Source organism: Somniosus microcephalus, chromosome 11 (assembly GCF_052327205.1).
Source record: "Somniosus microcephalus isolate GS21.2 chromosome 11, FLI_Smic_1.0, whole genome shotgun sequence".
Classification (NCBI taxonomy): Eukaryota; Metazoa; Chordata; class Chondrichthyes; order Squaliformes; family Somniosidae; genus Somniosus; species Somniosus microcephalus.
The window spans coordinates 56,433,070-56,457,500 of record NC_140997.1 but is presented as its reverse complement, the minus strand read 5'-3'; positions in this window follow the sequence as shown (position 1 = coordinate 56,457,500).

The following is a 24,431-nucleotide window of genomic DNA, read 5'->3' as shown; positions in this document are numbered from 1 at the left end:
TAAACATGTTTGGGATATACAAGCTGAACCAGGTCTATCTTGTGAAGAAACAATTGCTACACACAAAACATTCTATGGTGACTAAATCACAGTTGTTAGCAACCTGAGTATCTGATGCATGAGAGGTGATTTTCCCTGTACTGATAAAGGTGTGCTGCTTCTTCTCGCTGCTCCCTTTGGGGAACAGTATGAAGTAATGGAAGGATCTGCAAGCTGATTAACAGTCTGACAAGCCGCGACGTTAACACTCCTTCCATGGCTGTAACCATCTTTATACCAGTCCGTAGGGTGGTTAGTCCTATATGGCGGGAGGGCTTTATGGGCTCCCACAATCCATACGATTGGGGGGGATGGGGCCACCCACACCTGCTGGATGCGAGTATCCCGCTGGATGTCAACCCAGAATTCAAGGCCGGAGCTCCAACTCCACTCACTGGGACTGTCTGGAGTGGGGCTCGAACCCTGCACCTTCTGGCCCAGAGGCGGGACTGCTACCACTGAGCCAAAGGCTCACTCCTAAGGTGTGTTTAGCTACTGGATAGCCAACTGACATTTTGATCTCGATGGTTCTTACAGTTTGGGTCTTTGCTAACCTTCTTGTCCTAGATTATTTCAGATCTTGGATCACTCTCCATACCTTTTTGAGACTTTCTATCCTTGCTTTGAGATCTAGGTAAGGCACACAGGCAACGGAAAGTTACTAGGCTTATTTTAGGCTTTCATAAGATCTCACTGGTGTTGGAAAGTGCTAGAATATCACATCATACCTCACTTACTTTTTAAGTTTAAAATATCAAGTAAGTTTATTTTACAAAAGATTAATAAGCACATAAGATACAATCATAGAATATAGTTGTAATAGTCACTATAGAGGATACAAGTAACATCCCAGAAATAGCTGTAAATCAGGAAATGGAAGGGAGGAAGGAACTCAAGAAAATCATAATCACCAGGGAAGTGGTACTGAGCAAATTGTTGGAGCTGCGGGCTGACAAGTCCCAGGGTCCTGATGGACTTCATGCTAGGGTCTTAAAAGAAGTAGCTAGTGAGATAGTTGATGCGTTGGTTTTAATTTTCCAAAATTCCCTAGATTCGGGGAAGGTTCCATTAGATTGGAAAATAGCAAATGTAACTCCTTTATTCATAAAGGGAGGGAGACAGAAAGCAGGAAACTACAGGCCAGTTAGCTTAACATCTGTCATAGGGAAGATATTAGAAGCTATTATTAAAGACGTTATAGCAGGGCATTTAGAACAGTTCTAAGTAATCAGGCAGAGTCAACATGCTTTTGTGCCAGGGAAATCATGTTTAACCAATTTATTGGAGTTCTTTGAGGAAGTAACGTGCTGTGGATAAAGGGGAACCGGTGGATGTACTGTACTTAGATTTCCAGAAGGCATTTGATAAGGTGCCATATCAAAGGTTATTGCGGAAAATAAAACCTCATAGTGTAGGGGGTAACATATTGGCATGGATAGAAAATTGGCTAGCTAACAGGAAACAGAGTAGGCATAAATGGGTCATTTTCTGATTGGCAAGATGTTACGAGTGGTGTGTCACAGGGATCAGTGCTAGGGCCTCAACTTTTTACAATTTTTATATAAATGACTTGGAATGAAGGAACCGAAGGTATGGCTGCTAAATTTGCTGATGACACAAAGATAGGTAGGAAAGTAAATTGTGAAGAGGACATGAGGCTACAAAGGGATATAGATAAGTTAAGTGAGTGGGCAAAGATCTGGCCGATGGAGTATAATGTGGGAAAATGTGAAGTTGTCCATTTTGGCAGAAAGAATAAAAAAGCATATTGTCTAAATGGTGAGAGATTGCAGAGCTCTGAGATGCAGAGGGATCTGGGTGTCCTAGTGTATGAATTACAAAAGGTTACTATGCAGGTACAGCAAGTAATTAGGAAAGCTAATAGAATGTTATCATTTGTTGCGAGGGGAATTGAATACAAAAGAAGTGAGGTTATGCTTCAGTTGTACAGGGCAGTGGTGAGACCACATCTGGAGTATTGTGTACAGTATTGGTCTCCTTATTTAAGGAAGGATGTAAATGTGTTGGAGGCAGTTCAGAGAAGGTTTACCAGACTAATACCTGGAATGGGCAGGTTATCTTATGAGGAAAGGTTGGACAGACTAGGCTTGTATCCATTGGAGTTTAGAATAAGAGGTGACTTGATTGAAACATAAGATCCTGAGGGGTCTGGACAGGGTGGATGGGGAGAGGATGTTTCCTCTTGTGGGAGAATCTAGAACTAGGGGTCACTGTTTAAAAATAAGGGGTCGAGATAAGGAGAAATTTTTTCTCAGAGGGTCGTGAGTCTTTGGAACTCTCTTCCTCAGAGGGCGGTGGAAGCGGAGTCTTTGAATATTTTTAAGGCAGAGGTAGATAGATTCTTGGTAAGCAAGGGGGGGAAAGTTATTGGGGATCGGCAGGAATGTGGAGTAATCAGATCAGCCATGATCTTATTGAATGGCCGAGTGGCCTTCTGCTCCTAGTATGTTCGTACTCAACAACCTTCCACCTAACTCCTCCAAGTAGACAAAAATAATAAAGAATGCAACTCTAAGAACTAAGCTATCCATTTATAAAAAGCTATTAAATATGCAGGGAGTTTCTCCTTTCAGTAATAACTAACTGAATAGTAATGACTGGTTGCTTCTCTGAGATTTCAAAATACCTCTTTATATCCTGAAAGAAAGTTACTCGGACTTCCTAGATTTGGAATATCTGATCTTTCAAATTCCAGCAAAGAACTGTCAGTGCTTGGCCCAGAATTTGCGGTCAGTGGTGAAGTGATAGTGCTCCCCGCTGACCTTAAAGAAAGCTGCCCACAAAGATCTCACGATCTCTGGTGTTGATTTCAGCTCTCCTGACTTTAGTTTGAATCTGGCGCCAAATCAAGCGAATCAACAGCATCCATCAACAGTGATGTCATCAAGCTGGCTCAGCAGCCAATCACATTGAAGAATTCTCACAGGCTGCAAACCAGGTAGTAAAATGCACAGATTATAATTTACTTTGAATAGATTTTACAAAGAGCGAAATAAAGATTGGGACATACACATATGATTAAGGTAGAAGCTGAAATATAAACTTTTAAAAAAATATTAAAAATTTGTAATTCTTAATCATATTAATGGAGAAATTTGACATTCCACAAATATAAAATTAGTTTTTCAGGGCCAGAACAGCTGTTCAGCAGTCAGTATGCCATTAAAAACCCAGTCACATCTCTTTCAACAAGGCTTAATATTTCAGGGGGTTTCTAACAGCGTCATTCCATTGTAATAGGGGAAGTTTTCATCAGTTCAAGTGATTTGAATTCATTGTCAGCTCTAGGGAGTTCCACAATGGAACCCGTGGCAGAGCAGGGAATGACTGACCACAACTTCTGGTTTTCCGCGTTTATCTGCGCATGCACTAAATCCTGACGTTGTGGTCAGTTTCAGAGGAGTAATGATGGCGAACGCTGACCGTTTCGCCGTCATTACCATCGCAAAATCCGGGCCAATGAATCACGCAACATTGTTTGAGTTTGAATTATTTCTTTCACCAGCCTGTAACTAACAAAACTTGCGACACTGTATTAAAATAAACTTAGTACCGGAATATAAACTGGCCATTTGTATTTTTAACTGCGACGGTTAAAAGGTTTGCAATTTGAATTATCTTGTAATTTGAGTTAAGCGATTTTGAATTAAAAGGAGTAAACTGTAAAAGTTTGAACAACAATAATTTGTATTTATATAGCGCCTTTAACATAGTAAAATGTCCCATGGCGTTTCACAGGAGCGTTATTGAAATAAAATAGATACCCCCCACATAAGGAGATATTGGGACAGGTGAGCAAAAGCTTGGTAAGAGGTGGGATTTAAGGAGCATCTTAAAGGAGGCGAGAAAGGTGGAGAGGTTTAGGGAGGGAATCCAGAGCTTGGGGCAGAGGCAGCTGAAGGCACAGCCGCCAGTGGTGGAGTGATTAAAATCGGGGATGTGCAAGAGGCCAGAATTGGAGGGACACAGAGATCTCTGAGGGTTGTAGGGCTGCAGGAGGTTACAGAGATAGGGAGGGGCGAGGCCATGGAGGGATTTGAAAACAAGGATGAGAATTTTTAAATTGAGACAAATGCAGCAAAACAAAGTTTACCTATTTTCAAAGAGAGTAAGCAAGAAAGGCTTCTTCCAAACTAGTTTAAGGTTTCAGCACTACTAAAGAGTTTTCACAAGAACAACTTCTTCATGGTGAGAATGAACTCATGGGCTCTAAACATTTCCAGTGCTTCATATGTCTGATAGCGAAAGTGTGGTGTATGTAACCTGTTCCACCTTAAGAGAACTACTTTAAGAGATGTACTACTTTCTCTTGGCTGCTGTATACTGTAATACCGGTGGTGACCACACCGGTATATAAGTGTTGTGTAGTGATTTGCTGGGCAGTTCAGCCCTGACCTCCGAATAGTAAAGACCTGTTAAAAGTTATTCTTGTTGTCTGTGTCCAGTGATTGATCCTAAACATAACTGGGACACACAGACTCAACAGTGGCGACGAGTCCGATCTTACCCGGCGGCAGTTTTACATCCAAGGCAGCTTCGTCCTCAGAACGGGCGTCAAGAAGAGGCAGCCGCCCTCATCATCCTGCTGAGCACCATCGCACGGGAGGCATCGAGAACCCGGGTTAAAAAGAAAAAGAATTCTGACCACGAAGCCCTCCATCAGCGACAGGCAGTGATCATCCCTTCTACCACGGTGGTGGGTAAGCCGATCAGCGACACGAGCAGAAAGTCGGCCGCATTGGCTGTGGAGTAGGGGAGGGAAAACGGAGGAATAAGGGCAGAGAGCTTGACCACGGCCGGTAGAAAGGGCCAGGCTGCAATCGAGGCCGAGAGGCGCAGCGACTGGGGCAGCTTACGGCTCGAGAGCCACGGAGAACTCAAACGCAGCCGGTGTACAGGACCGGGCTGCAAGCGGGGCTGCGAGGCAAAGCAGCGTCAGGGAGTTGAGAAGCTGAAGGCACGAGAGCCGCGGAGAATTCAAATGCAGCCGGTGTAAAGGACCGGGCTGCAAGCGGGGCTGCGAGGCAAAGCAGCGTCGGGGAGTGAGAACTGCTGGGGAGGCGAGAACGGCAGCAGCAAGGCAATCGCCATTGCAGCCAGCGGGGGAAGAAGGCAAACGCGGGAAACCGCCATTGTAGTCGGCGGGGGGAAGAAGACGAGCGCGGGAAAGATCGCCAAGCGCGGGAAGCCGCCATTTTAGTAGGCGGGGGAAGAAGACATAGCGCGGGAAGCCGCCATTTTGAGAAAAAGAAAAATTAAAAAAAAAAAAAAATTGCAAGGATGCCTAAACATGGGAGCATTAATACCTTTGATAGCGATATCGAAGATTGGACCACGTATGTAGAACGCATGGAAGTGTATTGTAAAGCAAATAAGGTACCAAATGATGAGAAAGCACTAACCTTATTAAGCTCAATGGGTGCGAAAACATATGGGCTATTGAAGCACCTTCTATCACCAAATAAACCGGCGGATCAGACTTTCACGAATATTGTTACTGTCCTGAAAGATCATTTAAACCCCACGCCGCTGATGATAGTGGAACGATTTAAATTTTACAGAAGAACGCAGCTGAAAGACGAAAGCAACGCTGAATTTTTAATTGAACTACGTAAGCTAGCAAAGTACTGTCAGTTTGGAACAGGACTAGCAGATGCGCTGAGAGATAAATTTGTGTGTGGATTGTTAAAAGAAGGAACACAAAAGCGACTGCTTGAGGAGAATGAGCTTACGCTTGATAAAGCTGTCACTATTGCAGCATCGCACGAAGCCGCAGCGAGAGGCACTGCGGAAATGCAGCTACGGTCACCGGAACTCAGCACCAATCAAATGGTCTCGAGTACAGTAAAATGTTATCATTGTGGAAAGACAACGCACGATCAGAACCAGTGCTGGTTCAAAAATCAGGAATGCAGAAAATGTGGCAGGCTTGGTCACATAGCTAAAGTATGCCGGTCAGGAAAGAAGACCAGCAACAAAAAGTCACCGCAGGAAAAGTACAGAAAGGTACACAAGGTGACAGAGAACAGTTCGAACAAACAGAAGTCAGATTCAGACTCCAGCAGTAATGAACTGGGTAGTCTAAGAGTACACAATGTTGGTAAGGAAGCAGACCTCCAAACAATTTGGGTCACACTTCAGATAGCAGGAGTCCAAGTGAAGATGGAATTGGACACTGGATCGGCATTGACGGTCATGAATAAGAAAGATTACAAAAGGTTATTCCCACATATTCCCCTACAGGATACGGAGATTGTATTGAAAACATACACGGGGCAAAGAGTATACCCCATCGGGAAGATAGAGGTAAAGGTGGTCCACAAGGGCAAAGAAAGCCGAGGAATGGACTTATATGTGCTACCTGAGGGAGGTTCACCACTACTGGGACGGGAGTGGATTAGGAAAATAAATATGGACTGGCATTCCTTAAAAGCACTAACGGTAGATTCCGGTACAAAAGATGTCAAACCTAAACGATTGTCCAGAATATTGGACGATGCTGAAGAGGTGTTCCAACAGGGACTGGGAACACTGAGAGGAATTACGGCAAACATCAAGGTTGAAGAACATGCAAACCCGAAATTTTTCAAAGCCAGACCGGTACCTTCTGCAATACGACCTGCTGTGGAAGTTGAGCTGGAAGGGCTAGAACGTTCAGGAGTACTGTCTAAGGTAGACTGGAGTGAGTGGGCCACGCCCATTGTCCCCGTCATGAAGCGTTCATCGAGCAACAAGCTGGGGGAACCGGGGAAGGTTCGCATCTGTGGAGATTTCAAGATCACTGTTAATCCGGTGCTTCACACGGTGCAGTATCCGCTTCCGCGGATTGAGGATATCTTCGCTTCGTTGTCTGGCGGGAAACACTTCACCAAGATAGACCTGGCGCAGGCGTACTTACAGATGGAAGTTGAGGAAGAGTCACGCCAGTATCTCACGATCAACACGCATAGAGGCTTGTACCGGTATAATAGATTGGTTTTTGGAGTGGCATCGGCTCTGGCAATTTGGCAGAGGGCCATGGAGCAGGTATTACAGGGAATTCCAGGTACACAATGTTACCTGGACGATATTCTGATTACAGGAGATGATGACGAGGAACACCTTGCAAACTTGGAACTGGTGCTCACCAGATTGAAAGAATATGGTCTTCGAGTTAATCGCCAGAAATGTGAATTCTTTCAGAAGCGGATCTCGTACTGTGGTCATGTCATTGACCAGGAGGGGCTTCATAAGTCTCCTGACAAGATCGAAGCTGGTGTGAAGGCTCCCGCTCCAGATAATGTATCCCAATTGAGGTCGTTTCTAGGGTTGATTAACTATTACCATAAGTTTCTGCCAAATTTATCCACGGTGCTGCACCCGCTGAACGCTCTTTTGCAGAAGGGAGTACCATGGAAGTGGAGCGAGGACTGTAAGAGGGCCTTTCACGAAAGCAAGGCATTGATCACCTCAGAGGAAGTGTTGGCTCACTTCAACCCAACGCTGCCTATTCGTTTGGCTTGTGATGCTTCTCCATATGGTATTGGGGCAGTACTCTCACACAAGTTGCCAAATGGCCAGGAGAGGCCAGTTGCGTTCGCATCCAGATCATTGACCTCCGCTGAGCGCAACTATGCTCAGATAGATAGGGAGGCTCTCAGCCTTGTGTGGGGAGTAAAGAAGTTTAATCATTACCTGCAGGGCCAAAAGTTTACGCTTCTGACAGACCACCAGCCGTTGGTATCCATTTTTAACCCTAAGAAGGGTGTTTCGGTGATGACAGCACAGAGACTCCAGAGATGGTCCCTTTTCCTAGGGGCACATCAATATCAGATAGAATTCAAAGGTACAAAGCAGCATGGTAATGCTGATGGGCTGTCGCGCCTGCCACTACCTACAGAGGAGGAGGCACCGACGGTTGACCCTGTTGAGTTATTTCACTCGACCATCATCGAATGTTTACCAGTCACCAATGCAAGTATTGAAAGAGAAACCAGGAACGACCCGACACTGTCCAGGGTCTACGAAGTGACAGTGAAGGGATGGCCAGCACATGGTGATCCACTGTTACCGGCATTCTCAGCAAGACGAGAACAGCTGTCCGTCTGTCAAGGAACATTGATGTATGGAACAAGGGTGATTATTCCTCCTAAGTTAAGAGAGAGAGTTCTAAAGGAACTGCATGAAGGTCATCTGGGGGGAGTCAAGATGAAAAGCCTTGCTAGGGCTTATGTGTGGTGGCCGGGTATCGACCAACAGATAGAGGAGCTGGCGAAAAGTTGCTCAGGGTGCCAAAAAGTGCAAAATGCACCTCCGATTGCACCGCTGCATCCATGGGAATGGCCTTCAACCCCATGGCAACGTGTACATATTGACTTTGCTGGTCCTTTCATGGAATCCATGTTTTTAATTGCAGTGGACGCACATTCTAAATGGCCAGAAGTGATTAAGATGACTACCACTACCTCGGAAAAGACGATCGCGGTGTTAAGAACGATATTTGCAAGAAATGGATTGCCAGAACAAATATGTTCAGACAACGGACCGCAGTTCGTGTCAGAAGAATTCCAGAGATTCATGAAGAAGAGTGGGGTGAAACATTATACCTCTGCCCCATATCATCCGGCTACAAACAGGTTGGCCGAGAGATTTGTACAAACGTTCAAAAAAGCGATAAAGGCCATGAGCAAAGATCAGATTCCGCTACAACACAAGGTGGACAAATTCCTACTGGCATATCGAAACGCCACCCATGCAGTGACAAACCAAAGTCCTGCCATGATGTTCTATAACAGGAGGTTGCGGTCCAGGTTGGACTTGTTAAAACCAAATGTGCGGAGGGAAGTTGAAAACAAACAGTTCCAGCATATAAATAACAAGACCACTCGGAGTTTCGAAATAGGACAACCAGTGTTAGCCCGGGATTATAAAAACGAGAAATGGCAATCTGGAACAATTCGGGCCAGACAAGGACCCCTGATGTACACGGTAGATGTTGGTGAAAATGTAATACGGCGTCATGCTGACCAGCTGGTGGAATCGAGAACAAGGGTCGAACCCATGGTTACGGCAGAGACAACCGTGGAAGAAGTTAGTGAACCTGAAGCATCTGCCTCAGAAGTGAATGTACCTGATGATGATGTCCAATCCATAAGAGACCAACTAGACGAGTCACCCCAACAACGAGAATCAGAGACCCCTGAAAGGCGTTATCCAACTCGAATCAGGAGGCCTCCTCAGAGACTGAATCTTTGAACTGTTTTGCATGAAGTTGTATATATGTTATTATGTTATGTTAAATGGGGATATAACTGTTAAGCTAAAAAGGGAGGATTGTGGTGTATGTAACCTGTTCCACCTTAAGAGAACTACTTTAAGAGATGTACTACTTTCTCTTGGCTGCTGTATACTGTAATACCGGTGGTGACCACACCGGTATATAAGTGTTGTGTAGTGATTTGCTGGGCAGTTCAGCCCTGACCTCCGAATAGTAAAGACCTGTTAAAAGTTATTCTTGTTGTCTGTGTCCAGTGATTGGTCCTAAACATAACTGGAACACACAGACTCAACAGAAAGGATGTTCTATAATGCTTGACTTTTCCATATAAAAAAAACAAAATTATGGGCTATCCTCGCAACTGTTTTTTGTCCTGTGAAGAACAGGATCCCAATCTCCAAATAGTGGCTTATGCCTTAGAAGGGAAATGTATTCTACCAATTATCATGGCGCAAAGTCCTTAATGAAATTAAAGGACAATACCTCTACTACTGCTATAGCCTTCTTGTGGGTTAACAATAAGTACAAAGTAGACTTTTGGGCCCATAAATTCGGGCACACCAATTTTCCCTGCGTTTGAATGGTGAGGGCGGAGACTCTACAGATATTGGGCCTCATTACAATGGAGCCAACGTGCCGATGAGAGCCCAGCGGCAAAGAGTGATGTAAGATCGTGCCACTGCTAGCGTCGCAGCGGCCCCTAGATAAGTGAGATCGGGTCCAGGAATCGCGGGGGCCGGGAATCACAGGTCCGGAGCACGGTGAGGGAGATTGGGTGTCAGCAGTGACTGGGACGGTGGGAGGACAGCAGCAATCAGTTCCTTTAATGTGGGGTTGGGAGGAGCACTCCTGCTCCTCATGACTCAACCTTCAGTTAAGTTACTTAAAGTTGAGCCTAACAGGCAATTCCCTAGGCCCGGTGTCCCTGACAGGACAGAGCAGTCTTGGAGAGGTGGCCTCAAACTGGTGTTAGACCCCTTATCGGACATCTGTTTCAGGCGTTTCACGTTGAATATAAAAGCAAATAAGTGATGCTGCATTTGTACAAGACATTGGTTAAGCCACAGGTGGTGTATTGTGTGTAGTTATGAAAAACCACTGAAAGGGTGCAGTGAAGATTCACTAGAATGATACTGGGATTGAGAAATTATAGCTATAATAAAGAAAGGCTCCAAAAATTAGGCTTTTGTCACTGAAATACAGAAAGTTAAGAGGCGACCTGGTAGAAGATTTCAAAATTGTAAAAGCTTTTGAGAGGGTAAGCAGTGGAAGATTGTTTCCACTGACTGGCAAATCAGTGATAAGCAGCAGACTCTGGATTATCGCGAGAAGAACAAAAGGGGAAGTTATAAGATTTTTTTCACTGAGGGACATTCGGATATGGAATGATTTGCCAAATGTGGCTATTGATGCAGAGATGATAGCATCATTTAAAATGTAATTTTCTAGGTAACTGAAAAGGAAGAATAGAAAAACATGCAGGTAAATGGGATAGGAGTAGATAGTTCTAGTTGAAGTTCCAGCACCGACACAGGTGTATTGGGCCAGTGGCCTCCTTCTGTGCTGTAATTGCTATGATTCTTCCAGCTGACTAGTTCTAATATTTGTCTCTTCATGCACAGATGTTTTGTCACTGGATGTGATTTTCTTCAAATTAGATTGCTTATCACTTTCACCCTCAGCCAAAACCAAACTGTATGTGTTTCAACATGTGGTCCAACATTACCTTAAGTACAATAACATTGATCAGTATTGCAGTGCAAACTCCAGATGCTCATTTAATAAATATTGATCTTTCTATATTATTGTAAAGAAGCACCTATGTGTTACTAACAATGGATTTTTTACTTAAATATGTTGCGATCTGTATAACAAGGTATACACTTTTCAATGCATCAACTAACAACTTTGAAGGTTAAGAGGTGATATGATTGCAAACTGTTTCATATTGTCTAGAACAGTAGAACCAGAGGACACAGCCAGCGCCTTGAAGGGGTTAAATTCAAAACTAATCTGCAGAAACATTATTTCAGTGAGCAAGTGGTAAATCTATGGAACAGGCTCCCTCGGGAAAGGGTGGAAGCAGAGAGTGCTGATTCATTCAAATGCAAATTAGATAGATTTATTTCAGTAAATCATATTTTGGGATAAGGTATGAGCAATTTGAGACATGATATGTGGTAAGTGTAGCGTGCTTGGGAGGAACAGGTGACTTTGGACCTATGGTTCTCAAAGCTTTCCACCACTGGGGGTTTCCTCGCCTCATGTCTGGCTCTAATTGATAGAGATTGATTGCCATGATTAGTCAACAACTCCATTATTGTTGTATCATGCAAGTACTAGGATGGCCGAAGGCATACTAGATGGACCTTGTTCTTTTTCGTCTAGCAATTTCTATGTGACAGATGTGAAATATTTTGTCTCTAGTTTATTGTATTATTTGCTTCTTTCTTTCGTGTTATAGTACCTTTGTGGTTAAAACCTATGAAAGGATTCGCAAATTTCATGTCTCCCCCGAGGATTTACTTTTGGTTTATTAAAGAAACCCTGGTTGGACTGAGTTTAAAATCCAGGGCACAACAAGATGGCTGCGGTCAGCCTCATGGCCAAAGCCTGTAAGTTTCAGTTTGGACTGACAGCTTGTATTCTGATGACTGTGAGAAGGAACTTTCCAGAACTTGAATGCAGACAGACCTTCTGCATTTATGCATTAGAAGCAAACCCAGTGGCATTCGGGCCTCTGATTAAAAGCCATCAAGGTTGTTTGCACAAACAATCAAGAGCAGACAGGGCCTATTGAATATGTAGTGGGACAAGCTCAGCTGTATTCAGGCCTTCGTTTAGAGAACGTCAACATTGTTTACCTAAGTACTTCAAAACGATCAACGGGGCATTCAGACTGGAATGGCCCCATCACGAAACCAGTTGGACAAAGGGGACCAGTAAAACCAATTACCGGCCATCCAGGTCGATGGGCCCAGATCGGTACATTTTGTATGAGTTTCAATACGTCCAGATTAGACAAAAGAAATGAGCTTATCTGGCGGGAGATAAGGGCTACCGGGAAGGGTATAACTAGTCCCTCGGGAGGCCATTTCTCTCTCTCTCTCCCGCCTCGCCTCCGGTGCCCTGCCTTACCATCAACCCAGCAAGAGGATCGTCAATGAAGAGCCCGTCCAGAGAAGTAGAATACCCGCAGTTACGTTTAAATTACTGGGGTATCTCTGCTTTGGGCAGTGAAAACCTAAGACATCGGCAGGCAACAGGGCATGGAGCAGGCATTTCAACATCCTAGACTGGTGAGCATCAATTTTCTGGCCCATCACAAGATAATCTAGATAGGTGTAAAGGGTGAGAGTTAAGGGGAATTGCTAAAGTGTCATTTTAGTCATTTTCCCTCGATGTGTCCATTTCTCCTCCCCCATTAAGTGTAATTGTGCTGCATCCATAGTGATTTTCTCTGTATAGTAATTGTTCTCTATTTTAATAAACATTGGTTTTCTTTGCACCGAACCATTGGTCTCGTTTGTCTATATCGCTACTTGTAAACAAGTCCAGTGGTCAGAACCAAAGGGGAAGCGATTCAAACTGCACGGGGCTGGAGCAGCTCAGACACACAACTGACTGACCAGACACAAACCCCAAACCAAAACCCCCTACACCTATTTCATTTAAAGAAATTGCCCAGGCTGTTTCATACACATCAGTACACTCGCATATCTGTGTCTGTGGTATAGTACAGGAAGACCTTGATATGATTTATTGCACCTGTTCTCAAATAAGGGAATAGTTCATCTAATGTGTTTGAAACTGATTAATTTGGTCCCAGGAAGGGCCAGTCACTCCATTCAAATACAAATATCCTATTTTTAAGTATATGTTTGATTAATGGTACTGAGTTTGAAAGTTGCATCTTTGATTTCCTTTGTTCTGATCAAAAATGAAGAGTTTAAAAGTTTATCTTGACTAGGCTTGTCCTAATTCAGCAGTACTTCTAAGAGAGCGATAGCTGGGCAGAAGGCTGCATACCTTATGTATGGTTACAGTCAGGGACCTTGCATCAAGTCCATTTTTACTTGAGTTTTTGTGCAGGAGACATGACTATTTATTATTTTCAGTATTCTGAGGAGGAATAGTTATGCAACACTCAAGAAGCTTGACACCATCCAGGACAAAGCAGCCTGCTTGATTGGCATCACATCCACCACCTTAAACATCCATTCCCTCCACCATCGGCGCTGCAGTACCATCTACAAGATGCGCTCCAGTAACTCGCCAAAGCTTCTTCCACAGCATCTCCAAAACCTACGACCTCTACCACTTAGAAGGACAAGCGCAGCAGACACATAGGAACACCATCACCTCCAAGTTCCTCTCCAAGTCACACACTATCCTGACTTGGAAATATATCGCCATTCCTTCATAGTCGCTGGGTCAAAATCCTGGAACTCCCTCCCTAACAGCACTGTGACAGTACTTTCAGCACATGGACTGAAGCGTTTCCACAAGGCAGCTCACTATCACCTTCTCAAGGGCAAGTAGGGATGGGCAATAAATGCTGGCCTTGCCAGTGATGCCCACATCCCAGGAACGAATAAAAAAATTATGGTAAATGTGCTGTTTCTCTTTGCTTTTTTAAAACATCTTTGTTAATACATTTTCTCTTGCCACAGTCTTATAGAGTGTTTATTCTACTACATTCCAAAGTCAACAAAATCACATTGTGGGCACATGATAGTGTCCAGTAATGCCAAATACAGTTAAAAGGGTTTCTGTTCAACTCCTGGACTCCACTACAAGTACTCTGATATTAAGTGTGTAAAGTCACACCTCAGTGTATAATTTCCATATTAATCAATATGATGAATTGTTTTATATCTTAAAAATTAACCAGTGTCGTTGTATTTTCTACCTGCCTTTGCACAGTTTAAAGAAAAACTGATATAATTTTGTATTTCTTTATTCCAACGTTTCATCTGTTCCTGATGATGACCTTATCAGATGTTTACTATGTAACCCAGAGATTATGGAGATAGGCTTTAAACTTCGGAGTGCTGCAGATGAAATCATTCATTTGACCAAAATCCCCAAACGGGATACCAACCATTTATCCATTTCAGCAGTTTGAAGTCACCGAAATATTAAAATCAGAAGTTCGGCCTGCCAATGTGATAAGGAGGATTATTGAATTTTGATCTAATGGTCACCGGGAAATAAAGCCTTTTGGAACAGGTAGGTGACATTGATTGGGGAATAATTTCCTCTGTTCAGTATTTGTTACAAAATCATAAACCTGCTCTTTCTGATTCCATTACACATTGCGAATAAAGGAAATCTTTCCCTGTGGTCCTACGGGGAAATGGAGGGCAGATTGAGAAAACAAGTAAATTTGAGAAGCAAAGACAAAATAAAGAGGTTTTAGAAAGTTATATCAGGGATTTTAAAATTCACATTACTGCAGTAAGACCATCCTTATTATTGTCGCGGCATTATTTATGCATTTTTGTGCCTCCGGTTATTTGAAGTCTTTTAAAAAATTGCTGCTGGCCCAGGGATCCAAAATATTCTTGGAGATGTCTGTATTCTAAAGGTTAGATGTGATGTCTGGATTTCGTATAACATTTATATAATATTAGAGAAAACTATCAACATTTGTAACTGCAGTTCTGCTTTGCTTGGAGCATTCACATAAAACTAAGCAGTGGAAACAGTCCCGTGTTGCTCTCTCTAATCTCTGGTATCATTCTTGTGAACCTTCACTCTGCACTTTACATAGCTCTAATATTTATCATGTAATCGCTTGCCTAGATCTGCACACTTTACTGGTAATCCGTGCCACTAGGAATACACAGCCCCGTCAATACACTGAGTGAAAATACCTTTTTTAGTATGCACTTGTTTTTCAGTCAGCCTGGCTGTACGTTTGGAAAGTGAATTTTTATTCCATGTCAGAATTATAACCTGCTGTTCTGCAGTCACGGTGCCCATCTCTACCCGATGTAAGAACTGGGTTATTCTTGGGGGGAAAGTAGCTGAAAGCTGCGTAATAACTCTAGCATTCTGTCTCTGGTGGCAGTTGTGGAGCTAAATCAATTATTCCCATCGACTTTATTTACTCTCGTTTAACAAATATGCATCCTACCCAACCATGCCTCGGGCAATGTAGGAATATTTTTTGGCTGTTTTGAGGAAGATTCCTAGGTGCTGGGGTCTCGTAGTACAGGGGTGCAGCAGATGACACGCGACACCGCCCCGCTCAGACAGCAGAAGCCATGTTTTTACGTGTACTGCAATTCAGGAGGAGAAATCGTGCCAGAGAGGAGCTCGCTCTATCGGACACCTTCTCAATCTCATTTTTATGCGCACGAGAATAATTGGTTCTGGGGAAACCACATCTGCCAGCTTTAACATGGCATGTGGACGATGCATCATTCGAAGAACAAAGGTCCTAAACAGAACATGACCATTATTTATGACACAAGCAATGAATCTTTAAATTAGGAATTTCTTTTAGAATCTATTTAATCCAACGCAATGTATTGTCAAGCTGGGCAATCGCGTTTTGAAAAAAATATTAAACGGAACAAACCTGCAAAAGGAGCAGGTTTATGTTCTTCCCTTTGAAGTCTGCGGACTCGCTGCAATGTCACGTTTGAAAAGCAGAAAAATCTAACAAATTCGTTAAAAAAAATTATTGGAGAGGCAGAAGAACATAAACGAATTGTAAGTATGAATTAAATACCTTGTAAAGCAAGAAGGTGCCCAACAGCATCCGTCTATAGAAATGTGTCTTTAGCATAAGAGTCTACGAGGTTGGTCAGGCAAGAGCCACTCTTCTAACACGATAGCAAAATACTGCAGATGCTGGAAATCCGAAATAACAACAGAAAATGCTGGAAAAACTCAGCAGGTCAGGCAACATCTGTGGAGAGAAATTAGAGTTGACGTTTCGGGTCGAAACCCTTTTTCAAAACTGGAAAGGAAATAAAATAGATCGAAGGCAGGGCTGCGATAGAACAAAAGAAGTAACAGAGACATTAAGAGGTATTCAAAACCAGACGAGATGGTAATAGGACAAGTGGAGACAAAAGGCGGCTAGGATTAGGTGTGAAGTGTACTGGCAGGATGAGACACAGCTGCCATGTGAGAGAGAGAGTGATTTCAGTCGTTCTACATTTAAAATTGTATTTCCCCTCGGTAGGAATCTTTATCACGAGCATCAGAAATGAAAAGTCTCTGTCGACCGATTTCACCCCCAGCACCCCTCCCCCTTCGACCGGCACCTTCCCGTGCAAGCGCAGGAGATGTAACACCTGCCCATATGCCTCCCCCCTTCCCACTGTCCAGGGCCCCAAACACCCCTTCCAGGTGAAACAGCGATTTACTTGTACTTCTTGCAATCTAGTATACTGTATTCGCTGCTCACGATGTGGTCTCCTCTACATTGGGGAGACCAAACGCAGATTGGGTGACCCCTTTGCGGAACACCTCCATTCGGTCTGTAAGGGTGACCCCGAGCTTCCGGTCGCCTGTCTTTTCAATTCACCGTTCCATTCCCACTCAGACCTCACCGTCTGCGGCCTCTTGCATTGTTCCACGGAAGCTCAGCGTAAACTCGAGGAACAGCACCTCATCTTCCGATTAGGCACTTTACAGTCTTCTGGACTCAATATCGAGTTCAACAATTTCAGATCATAACCTCGGCCCCTAATATATTTCTATATTTTTTATCCACACTTTTGGTTTGTGCCTTTTCCTTTTTTTCTCTCTCTCCTACATGGCAGCTGTCTCTCACTCTGCCAGCGCATTTCACACTTCATCTAGAACCATTGTTTGTTTCTTTACATGTCCTATTACCATCTCATCTCACCTTGAATATCTCTTAATGTCTCTTCTTTCATCGCCTCCCCCATTTCCCAGCCCCCAAACTGCCTTTTAATCTCTTTCATTTCCTGCCTTTTTTTCTCAGTTCTGTAGAAGGGTTTCAACCCGAAACGTTGACTGTTTCTCTCTCCACAAATATTGCCTGGCCTGCTGAGTTTTTCCAGCGTTTCCTGTTGTTATTTCTCCAGACGGATGCAGTTGGCATTCAATCTTCAAGCGTGTTTACAGTCTGTCGCCTTTAATCATCAAAACCCTTTGGCAATTGGGATTTGGCGTCAGACAGTGAGTTACTCTGTGTCACGATTTAATCAACCCTGACTATAAATTGATCTGACTATATTTAGAAAACATGCAAAAACACGGAAGATAAGGAAGTGCAGATAGCACATTGTGAATGCAACAACGAGAAACTTACAACGAATACATCAGTGCTTAATTTTCCTAAAACATAAAACTGAGTTCTATGCACAGTCGGGGACTGTTTAACAAGATAGTGTGACTCGACCTCATCGCTGCATCAAATATTATATTAATTCATGTATAAAATTACTTTGTTTCTGATGCTCGTGATAATGATTTCTATCAAAGGGAAATTCAGTTTTAAATATCAAGTTATTTGATACCAGATTGGACTATGCCAATGCTCTCCTGGGCAGCCTCCATAAACTTGAGCTCTTCCAAAACTCTGTTGCCCATATCCTAACTCGCACCAAGTCCCATTTACCCATCACCATTGTGCTCACTGAAGAACATTATCTCCAGGTTCAACAGTGCCTCAAATTTAAAATTCTCATCCTCATGTTCAAATCCTTCCATGGCCTTGTCCCTCCCTATCTCTGTAATTTCTTCCAGTCCTACAACTCCCCCCTAGAACTGTGCATTCCTCCAACTCTGGCCTCTTAAGCACCCCCACCCCACCCCCACTCCCTCTGCGTCACCATTGGCAGCTATGCTTTCAGTAATCTAGGCCCTAAGCTCTGGAATTCCCCCCCTAAAACTTTCCACCTCTCTCCTCCTCCTCCTTTAAGATACTCCTGAAAACCTACCTCTGACTAACTTTTTAGTCACCCCATCTAATATCTCCTTCTTTGGCTCGGTGTCAATTTTTGTCTGATTACACTGTGACACGCCTTGGGACATTTTCCTACATTAAAGGCACTATATAAATGCAACTTCTTGTTGTTACTTTCCTTGATAAGATAATGATGTGGAGTCACTAGAATAAATCAGCCATTCGGCAGATACCCATCTCCAGTGTGGGACAGAAATACACCCAGGAGGAAACAATTCAGAAGTGGGACTTTGTCATTGTAACTACTGACGAGTAATTTTGAACATAAATTTTGACAACAGGATGTATTTAGTGCAGATTTTACACTATTTGCTACTGGATTACTGATTATGGCAATTTGCCTTTTTCAATCAAGTTGACTTATTTATTGCTTCTTCAATTCTATATCTGCAATATCACATCTTGTTGCAGTGTTCTTCACATCAAGTAGATCTTCAGTGATGTTGAACTGCTCAATGCTTCACACAAAAAATAATAATTGACTGACATCAGCAGCTTCTATGCTTTTACTAATGCCTGTGGAAAAGGATTGTCTGTTTCTTCTGCTTTAGTTGCTCATGGTTATCAGTTACCATGTCTGAGATTTAGCTTTGAAAGGTATTCAGGCTTCGGCTGACAAAATCAGACTTTAAGCATTCTCAGGAACACAAGTTATTGGCCACATCCAATAAATATTCTTTGACAAACTCCCCATCACTAACTGGTTTACATCCTTGTGAAAATGTTTAACTTGTTGTTATTGGTGCTTTTTGTGGCAGCTGGAGAAGTAAACATCTGCTACTGTAAATCCCTCTTCAATTCTTTCAGCTTATCTTCTCTGCTTGACTTTGAAAGTGACCACATTTGTTCTTGTGCTGCCTTTGCCTTGTTCAGACAGTAGATTTACAGACCAGACACGATTCAAATTCATCATGATGTGAATATTCCAGAGACCAAGAGGCTGGATTTTCATTGAGGAGGCGGGTAGGAGGCGTGACTACAACTTTCGGGGTTGTAGTCCCGCCTCCATTGAGTTCTAGCCAACCCACGCGATTTTGACCTGATTGACCTTGTTGAGCCCACCCAGTGGGGTCAGCAGGCCAATTAAGGGCCACCCAGCAACAGGTGATGTCACAGATTGTTATTTCATCTGTCAAGACCTTTTGACAGATGAAATATCAGCGTTTGACAGCACTGACAATCTGTATTCTAAGTTAATTCCTTCCTCTCAGGACGATTTAGAGATCTCCCTGGAACAGAAAGCTGAATGCTGCAATTTTTGACAACTCACAGCCATTCTGCTTTCTGTGCCGGTGAGATGAGGGACTCCCGAGACCTGAAGGAAGGAAGGCTGTAAAGGTAAGTAAAGGTATGTAAAACTTCTTTAAACACTTTATACACACCAAACACACTTACCTTTGCACTCATGCACCCATCACTCACCTGAACACTGGACATCTCGACCCCTCCAAGCCCTTCATCCCGACGGTCCACCTCCTCTAACTTGGCGTGGTTTGGAGCCATCGGGAATCCCACACTTCAACATTAAAAATAGGGATTAGGCTAAAAACTGCCTGTTAACAACCTGTTAACAGGCAGTTAATTGGCACTAATCCCCTTCCCGCCTTGGGAGCCGGGTCCCAGTGCGGAGCGGGTACCCGCCTCCTTTGAAACTGGCATGGCGGCGGGTTGGGGGCGGGATCCCTGATTTCGGGATTTTAACCCCCCACACGCCTCCAATCCCGCCTCCACGGCCCAATGAAAATCCTGCCCCAAGTCTCATTTTTTTTAAAGTGACATTTATTGTCAACTTTGTAGGGTTGTGTTTGATGTAAAGCTATTGCTATCAACCAGCCACTTCTGCTAAATTAGAACTTTATTTTGTGAAATTAAAAACACGTAAACGTGATCTCTCAGTCTAAGTTACAAACCAATATAAACATTTTGTTTCTATTTCAGATTTCCAGCATCCACAGTATTTTGCCTTTTGTTTAATTTACAAACCATCTGCTTAAACTTGAAGGAGCTATTTGAACTTTCTGCTTCTTTTTTTGCTCTTATATTTCTTATACCTATTTGCATCGGTCAAACTTGGCCGTTTCAAAAGGTATCTTCTCCCATTTAGATTTAGAACTTGTCCACCATTTCTTTTGGGCAGTCCAGGGACAGAAACCATGCTCAAGAATCCCGAAATCAAACTTCTAAGAAGCCCATATAAATAGAGTATCGGCATCCTCTTCATGATGGACACACCTACGCCCAGAGAGCTTAGACAAGTTTTAGGGACCCTAACCAAGTGTGGATAGGGGTGCTACTGGAGATTAATCAGCTAAAATGATACAATGTATCAGCATAGAGCACTAGGATGTTTCTCACTATTTCTTCACCTAGACCACCCTTTCTGTTGAGGCAGAATCAAGCTCGCCAAATTCAAACAGCCAAACAGAGTCACGCAAGAACACAAGTACAAATAGAAATGGCGCAGACTACAGCAATGTGAATCGACGGGGCTTCCCAGAACTCCTAGACAGATCGCTCGCTACAATTTGGACACCAGGGGCTGGATTTTAACTCAGGTGCGGGCTGATGTCGTGTTATCCGAATTTCGTGTTTCCCACATGAATCTAAATGGATGTGGGAGATTGATACAATTTTAACTCAATTGGGCAATTGATTTCCAACATGTGGGAAGCCTTTGCAAAGGGGTTTTTCATGACTGAAAGTCCCCTCCGATGACGTCATCATTGCTGCTGCATTTAAGGTCCACAGCAAGCCTTGCTTCTTCTGCAGGCTTCCAAGCTTTCTCCATTTGGTGTCAGAGGGACCTGCAGGAAAGATGACAAACGGGAGGGCAAGATCAGCTCCTCACTTTGACAAGGCGGCACTGCAGGCATTAGTCGATGGGGCTAGGGCCAACAGGGAGGTGCTGTTTCCTTCATCAGGGAGGAAGAGGCCTCCCACTCAGACCAAAGCAGTGTGGATGCAGGTGGCTGAGGGGGTCAACTCCTTGGGAGTCACCCGCAGAACCTGGATACAGTGCAGGAAAAGATTTCATGACCTTCAGCGCACTGGAAAAGTGAGTATGAATTTCCCATCACCCTCAATCTGATCCCCATTGCCTTTCCTCACCAGCACTCAGCTTTAGCAATCTCTTCCTCCACATCCCACTAGACACTGACATCCATGCACCCTTACCCATTCCCTCTCTCTCTATGCTCACATTCACATAACTATTCCACTATGCAGCCCTCACACTCCCTATCACTCTGATGCTTTGAACACAACTGACAACACACAGGGAGGGCCCTTTGTCTTGCAACCTCACTCCATCTTTGTCTCCTTCTAAGTATCTATGCTATACAATCTCTACACTCACTCCTTCATTCTCACTCAACCTCCACTTGTCTCCCTCATTGCAGGAAAAGAGAGCTCACAACAAAATAGAGTGAGCCAGGACAGGAGGAGGGACAGCCTCATTAGCCCACCTGACCCCCTGGGAGGAGGCTGTCCTGGAAATTATGGGAATAGAGAATGATTCGCGCATGAGGGACAGACAGACGGGTGCAACACAGCAAGCTGGTGACAGAAAAGTTTCCCATCTCTCTCTTTGACATTGCATGAATCACTGATAATGATTGTGAAGCTGTAACAGATGCACTTATGAGCATCTGCAAAAAGCTATGTGCATGTAGCCTTTGCATCACATCTCTGACTCTTTCCTTTACTCCCCCACAGGACCATCACAAGCATCCATCCCCCCTAGCCAGGAAGAAGAGGCTGAGTAGCCAGACTCCTCAGAGGAAGCTGCAACCTCTGAGGGCGCAGCGTCACCAGCATTCAGTGCACCCAGCACCAGCGCAGACACTCACACCTTGGTGGGACCTTCAGGACATAGAGTAGTGTTGTCACCTGGTGTATCACAGCTCACAAGTGAGCATCAGCAGATTGTGGAGACAGGGACAGCAGTGGAGAGTCCTAGTCGGAGGGCGCAGGACTCTGCCAGCTTGGCTCAGCAGCAAGTCGACCCTCTGCCTCTGGGTCCATCCATAAGATCAGAGGTGATGGAACTCCAGGCACAGATGCAGAAGTCTCTGGCAGGTTTTGTTTCAAGGGTTGCTGCGAGTGTGGAGTGAATGGAGGAGTCCATAGCGAACATGAGCAGAGCCTTTGTGGAGTCATTGGCACATGAACGCATCACCATGGAAAGGATGGCTACCTCCATGGAAACGATTGTTATCTCCATGGTAAGACTGGCTACCATACAGGAGAGGATGGCTACGGTAGAGGAGAGGAAGGCTACGGCCATGGAGGAGCTTAGTCACCAGGGTATGGAAAACATGGTCGTTGTTTAGAATAGAATGACATCTATTGAACAGAGAAACCAGAGCTTCATGGAAGTCCTTCTGAGTAGGACTGCCATTGCAGATACGGGTCCCCATGGCCCCCCTGATGTGCAGCAAGGTGCTCTCCAGCCACTTGCAGGCGCTGAGAGGGACCTGACCCATGAGTTGGTGGCATACCTCAAGGAAGTGGGGGCTCCTCTCCAAGTGCTCACACTTCCATGCCACTGCAGAGCCCTTGGTCAGAGCCCCACCGGAGTCCACACCCAAGTGAGATAGACGTCTCAACCCCTGCACAGCCGCAGGAGCAGCAGACTGTTGACGAGCCCTCACAGGCTTGCAACCCAAGAGGACGCCCACCAAAGGTGTCGAGACAGGAGCAGCAGGAAAGTGAGCAAGGGGCCTCCACATCTGCTGAAGCCACAGGGGAAGCACTATGTAGGAGCATGCGTAAGAGGAAGATAAAACACAAGTAGTCACAAGGATAGTCACTTGGGTGGAATTTTGTGTTTAGTGTAAAAATGCCATCACGTAATTGTACATAAAAATTCTGATGGCAAATGTTGCAGTTGTGGCGTCTGTCATTTTGCTATTGGGACTTCCACATTGAGGCCTGAGGAATACTTGCAACTGTCAGTATGATGGTCCGAGTGCTAGGAATCCTCTGGTTCTTGGCCATTGTCAATGCTCTGGTAAGAAGCTGCGAGGCAAAAGTGATTGACTAGGCTAAGCAAATCTGGCCAGGATGAGTGCGTTCCTTGCATCCCGGGCAGCAATGTTCTTGCATAGTGTGGCCGTGGTTGATGGGCCTCTGCAGGATGATCGTTTTTGCCCTCCTACTCCTCCTCCTCCTCACCTGAGGAGGATATGTGAGGAGCCACTTGGTCCTCAGGAATCTGCAAGCCATGATGCTGTGCCATGTTGTGAAGTGCACAGCAAACCACGACAATTCTGGAGACCCTGGCTGCTGAGTACTGCAGGGCTCCACCTGATCTATCCAGGCATCTGAAGCGCATCTTCAGCAAACCGATGGTTTGCTTGATTATGGCTCTGGTGGACATGTGGCTGGAGTTGTAGCTCTCCTCAGCTTCGTTGGATGGTCTCCTCAATGGCGTCATCAGCCACGTCCTCAGGGGATAGCCCTTGTCTCCAAGTAGCCATCTGTTAAGTTGGTCTGGCGGACTGAATAGTGGAGGCACACTAGACTGGCGCAGTATGAAGGAGTCATGGCAACTGCCAGGGTACATGGCACAAACATGCAAAATTTCCTTCTTGTGGTCACACACCAGCTGAACGTTAAGGGAGTGAAAGCCCTTGTGGTTGACAAAAATACCTGGATTACGTTGGTGTGCCATAAGGGCCACATGTGTGCAGTCAACGATGCCCTGCACCCTTGGAAAGCCTGCCAGATGAGCTAATCCAACTGCTCATGTCGTGACACTTGCTCGATCCTTGGTGAAATGGATGTGATTGTGTGCGAGGGCAAAGACGGCATCGGTTACCTGCGTGATGCAAGTGTGTGTGGCTGCCTGGGAGATGCCACTGATGTCTGCTGCTGATCCCTGGAATGAGCCTGAGGCAAAAAAGTTGAGTGGGGTGGCGACTTTGACGGCCACTGGTAATTCTTGTCCACCTGGTCCTCTGGGCAGCAGGTCTTGCTGTAGCATTGCGCAGATGTCAGTCACTACCTCTCGCGAAAGTCAGAGCCGCCTTTGGCACTGCTGCTTAGACATGTTGAGATAGCTGACCCTGCGTCTGTTGACCCTGTTTGGGGGGGGTATCTCCTGCACTGATGGGCTTCCAGGCGCTGGCCCCTTCTGGCCTGTGCAGCCTCAGGTGG